The sequence below is a fragment of the Nannospalax galili genome, unplaced genomic scaffold (genome assembly GCF_000622305.1).
Source record: "Nannospalax galili isolate Female #2095 unplaced genomic scaffold, S.galili_v1.0 scaffold514, whole genome shotgun sequence".
In the NCBI taxonomy this organism is placed as follows: domain Eukaryota; kingdom Metazoa; phylum Chordata; class Mammalia; order Rodentia; family Spalacidae; genus Nannospalax; species Nannospalax galili.
In genome coordinates, this window is record NW_008336076.1 from 3,931,623 (window position 1) to 3,937,035 (window position 5,413).

Here is a 5,413-nt window from a genome sequence, read left to right on the forward strand (position 1 = left end):
CACCATAAAATAGGCACGGGCGCAGCCCTTGGGTTTTTTTTTTTTTTTTAATGAGAAGTATGTTTTACATAATTAACAGGAAAAGTCAACCTCAGTGTGTTAGCTGCTTTTCCCTTGCTGTGATAAAACACTGTGACCAAGATAACTTATAAAAGAAAGAGTTTATTTGTGCTTACACTCCAGAGGAACGAGAGTCCATCTTGGAGGGTTGGTAGGCATGGTGTCAGAAGGGGGCCAGAGAAGGAACAGAAAGCTGAGTGAGATCATATCATCAAGCAGGCATCGGAAGAAGAATGTAACTGGTAATCTGTAATCCAGAAAGGTTTAAGAATCCTCTATACCCACCCCCAGTGAAGTGCTTCTTTCTAAGACCTCCAAAAAACAGTGCCACCAACTGGGAAACAAATGTCCAAATCCTTGGACTCTATGGGCCAACATATTTAGCATAGACATTTTTGTTTATCATGTATTCATTTGATTTTGTTCCCAGGAGATGGATGCCAATTCAGTAAAGGTGGCAATTACTGATGTTGCCGTAATTTAAAGACACAAAAGAAACTGAAAGTTCTTAAATATGAGTGGAACCTATCAATTACAGGACATTTAGATCCATGAGTGCAGACAGCACTCTGAGACTACATCCCTTAGTAGTATTCCCAAACAATACCTTTTTATCTATTCAATTTTAATAGAGAAAGAAGGACCAAAGTTCTATCCTCTATATTTCAAATTTGTTCAATAGCAGTAAAAGTTACTAAAATAATGGTTTGATTTTAATTCCACCAAATCCATATTCTTTTGCCTATAACACTTTTTGAACTATATATATACTTTTTTAAAGTTAATTGAGTACTACTAAAAAGAGGAAGAAAGCTTTTACACTTTACCCTTAACATTCCTTGATGGGAGCAAGTTTAAGAATGCTCTTTCGTACATTTAAGGGTATAGAAAATACTGATGAAAAGTTTAGAGTATTTGAAGACTAACTGGGGAAGGAAAGTCACAACCCTGAGATAATCAATTTTCTTTCCCTGCTTCACATTTGTGATTAAAGATGAATCTCTAAGCTCCCTGCTCTGGCCACTGGCTGCCATGCTGTCCCCCTGACCCCACCCACCCCATTGTGCACCTCCATCTGGAACCATAAGCCAAAATAAACTCCTCCATTAGTTGCTTTGGTCATGGAGTTTCATCACAGCTACAAAAGGTAGCTAATGCACACACCACACCTAAAGCACGGTACAGTTTACACTTCAAATTCTTTCACACACTTTTGGCTAAAGTGTTGAAAGTCTTGGAGGAGTTTGCCTTAGGGTAATATGTGTGAATATAGGTAGAAAGTGCCCCTCAGTACTCAGCTTTCCAACACATTCTTGCTTCTCTGTTACCTTTCATTCTGGCTTTCTTCAAATCCATATTGCAATATTTATCCCTTTCTGCTTGATTTCTCAAAATTGTTTCCACTTGTTCCCTCAAAATCAGATCTCATTCCTAACAAGATTGCCAAGTTCTCTGTCCACTACATAGAATCCCACCACCCCATCTCTCCTTTATTTTCTTCCATTTGTCTATCATTCTCTATCATCTATCTATCTATCTATCTATCTATCTATCTATCTATCTATCTATCTACCATCTACCTATCATCTACCTATCTATCTATCTATCTATCTATCATCTATCATCTATCTGTCTATCGTTTATTTTGTGTCTGTGTTTGCTCTATTCAGTTCTTTCTCTGATCATTAAGGGAACAGAGAGACGGAAGTGCTATAGACAAAGCTTGACTAATGACCACTTTTAAATACTATGGTAAGAGGTTTCTTCTCTTCTGCTTCCCTCTTTACCACATAATGTTCATTCCCAAATTGGTAGTTTATCTCACATACAGCAAGCATTGTAATGTAAATTCATCTACGACCATAGATATTACTCAATTTAAGCATCTCCACCTCTTTCTGTTGGATTCTATCTTTTCTAAGTACTTTCTCCTATTTTTTGTCTTTAAAACCTTTCTTTAAACTCCTATTCACAATTCTGTACCTTTCCTTACCCCTTGATGAAAAGTAATTTAAGAGTTAATAATTAATAATTTAGGAATTACTCTTTTCAGTATAGTTAAAATATTATTGAAACAATTTTTTTAAAAAACTGTAAACATTGTTTATTTTACCCTACTTTCTACTAGAAGATATTTTTCATCTACATGGATTTATCTTGAAACTTAATTTTTTTCTGTCCCCTTCTCCACCTTTATAGTAGTTCAATTCTATATAAAGGAAAAGCAAAGTGAAACAAAAATAAAGAAGAGACTCTTCATTCTCCTCCTTTCTTTACATTTTAGTGAATGCATTGATACAAAACAATAGTTTTCTTTATCCTTACAAAGATAGTTAAATGTTTATTTTGAACTTCTGCTCTCATTTCAAAAGTTTAGGAAATATCTCTTTATGTATAGCTTTTCTCTCAAACAATTTGAAATTCAGTTTTTCCCCAAGTATGAGTCAATGATTCCAAGTCACACTACATTAGAGTTTGGGTTTTAAATTCTCCCCAAAGGCCTGTATGTTAAAAGTTCAGTTCCTAGATTAGGCTATTTTGTAAGGTACAACCTTTCAGAGATAACTAGTGTCCAGTAAGATATTCACAGGTCCCAAAGGGCCTTCCTTGTAAGAGGATAATGTCATTTTCCTGTCTCCCTACACCCCCTTTGTCACACTCTCATTTCTGTCTCTCTCCCTGATACGAGCAATTTTGCCATGAGCACAGACTCAAAGCAATGGGGCCAACTAACTATGGAATGAAACCTCTAAAGCTGAGACTCAAAATAAAACTTTCCTCTTTTTAAGTCAAGCATTTTAGGTATTTTGTTAGAGTCACCAAAAGCTGGCTAACATACAAAGAAGTCAGTAGTTCAGAGTAATTCAGTAATGTTTTAATGTAAACATATGTAATCAGAGAAGAAAGAATAAAATTCATTCAAGTCACTTTAGAGCCCTTGGAATAGTAATATAGTGTGAATTCATTTAACTTGCAGAATTCACTCTAGATTCTATGTGTCCTTCTTTGATTCTTTTAATTTGTACAGTGTGAGTCTCTCTCTCTCTCTCTCTCTCTCTCTCTCTCTCTCTCTGTCTCTGTCTCTCTCTCTCTCTGTGGGTGACGTGGGTATGGGTGGGTGGTTTTGTGGGTGAGTATAGATATGTGGGTGTACCCATGTGTTCCTATGTGAAGGGCAAAATAGGATATTCTGTACCCTCCCCTGTCCCTCTCTGCCTTAATGCTTTGACAAGGTGTTTCTCACTAGACTGTTCAGAGAGCTCTGAGAACTGTCAATTTTTACCCCTAAAGATTGGGGTTATAATAATACACAGCCATGCCTGTTTTTTTCATAGGTGCTAGTAATTCAAACTTGTTATCCTGATCATAGTACAAGCACTTTAACACACTGAGCCATCTTTCCAGGCCTGCTTTTAGTTTTTATATGGTTTCTGATTTGGAATAGAGTTATAAATCTGGCTGACTCACTAAAATCTCAAACTTAACGAGTTACAAACAGCTTTCCAAGACACCATGAGAGGAAATTTTACTTCATAAACAATTTTAGTTTTAATTTAGAGATTAAAATCATTAGCACTGATCTAAAATATCCCAGCTGACAGGTTTTAGGGTACCTAATCCTTTTATCACAAAATGAAGTAAAAGCCTGACAGCTGTGTATCCTCCAGATTAAGTGCAGATACACAAAGGTGTTCATGAGTATTAAAACAGGTTTGTATTCTCCTGAATCTTCATCAACAGCGAACTACATTTTTGAAGTTGGTAAACAGAAAATCCCAAAATAAACATGCTTAAAATGTATTTATAGTACAAAAACTATGATAAATAATATTCACTTCTAAGGACTCTACTTGGGTGGATGTTTCATTTCCTTATCTTCTAAAGTAAATTATGATTTTCCAACTACAGACTCAGGTTTAGTATTTGCCGAGAGGTAAATAGATTTTTGAATAAACATGCAATATCAAAATTTGTCATATTTCAACCAGTTTAAGCCTCTCCTTGAAATTGGGTAGATGGACAGATTTCCATCTGTGAATTGTCCTTCTACTGTAAAACTGAGCCTTGCCAACACTTATTGGGGCTTCTTAACCTTCAGAAGGAAACCCTAAGCACAGACAGTGCTGATATGCTCACCTATTTTGTTTGAAACTTCAACAATACCAGTGACAACTTTGTAATTAAATGGCATCAAGCTCCCTTCAAGGGCTTCAAAAGAGCATGATGATAACATCTGTGAAGACCTTTCAAAGTGGAAATTAGAAAATTAATAGAGGTGACCAGGGTTCAAGAAACTATACTTCTGTTTCCTTTTTTTGTACTTCTGTCTACTTCTGATGGGAAATCCCACATAGAGATGTTAATCAAAATTCTTCTAGAACATGTCTCAATCTTTTCATGACTCAAAAGAAAGTAGAATATGTGGCATTTTTTTTTTTTTTTAGTTTGAAAAGTAAGTAAACTTGGAACTGCAACAAAGTGTATAACATTTCTCTAATTGTGATTTACCACTTGATATTAGCATTTTGTATCTACTCTCATTATATATTTGTTGGGACAAAGTATCTTTTAATTGCTTTGTATTGTTTTTATTTCCTTTTTCAAAGTCATTTCAATAACGGCTTCCTGAATTAGTGCTGTTGTAAGAGAAGTCACCTTGCACTCAGGAGTTGAGAACTTGGTCCTGTGCCATTCCAGATTTAGCAAGAAAACCTCACTGTGCACAGACACTTGGTCTACATAATTGCCAGAAAGAATCTTGCTTTGTTGTAGAACCTTATGAAAACAAATATCGCCCTCCACCACAGCAATGGTCAAGTACACTTGAGCATCATTAGAGCCTGTGTTTAATTTAAGCCCTTCCCAGAAAGACACCTGCTCTTCTACATGCAAAATTCCAGCCTTATCCACAACAGTAATTTAGCTGCAGGGGAGAGCTAGTCTCCAAAACAGCTTGAGTTTAGGACTGAATCTCAAAACTGACACTTCCACTTGAGGCAGAATTTAAGGATCTCATTAACAATATTACCTGGGACTAATTCATTGATTGTTTCTGAAGCATGTGAATCAATTTTGCTTACAATGGAAAGAAATAAATAATGCTAATGAGTATTAAATTATTATTTGACACTACAGATATTTTATAGCAATGAATATAAGAATTTACCATATGCTCATGATTTAGAGAGGATTGACAAGGATCTACAAAATGAATCACTGAGCTACCGTGCCTTGTTTTACATAAGTTAATTTCTAACATTTAAAACACAGGATGCTTTCACTCAAACATTCACTTCCTGCCATGCTTTAAAAAAAAAATCAGAGGATGTGACAATATTAGGCCCATACTTTA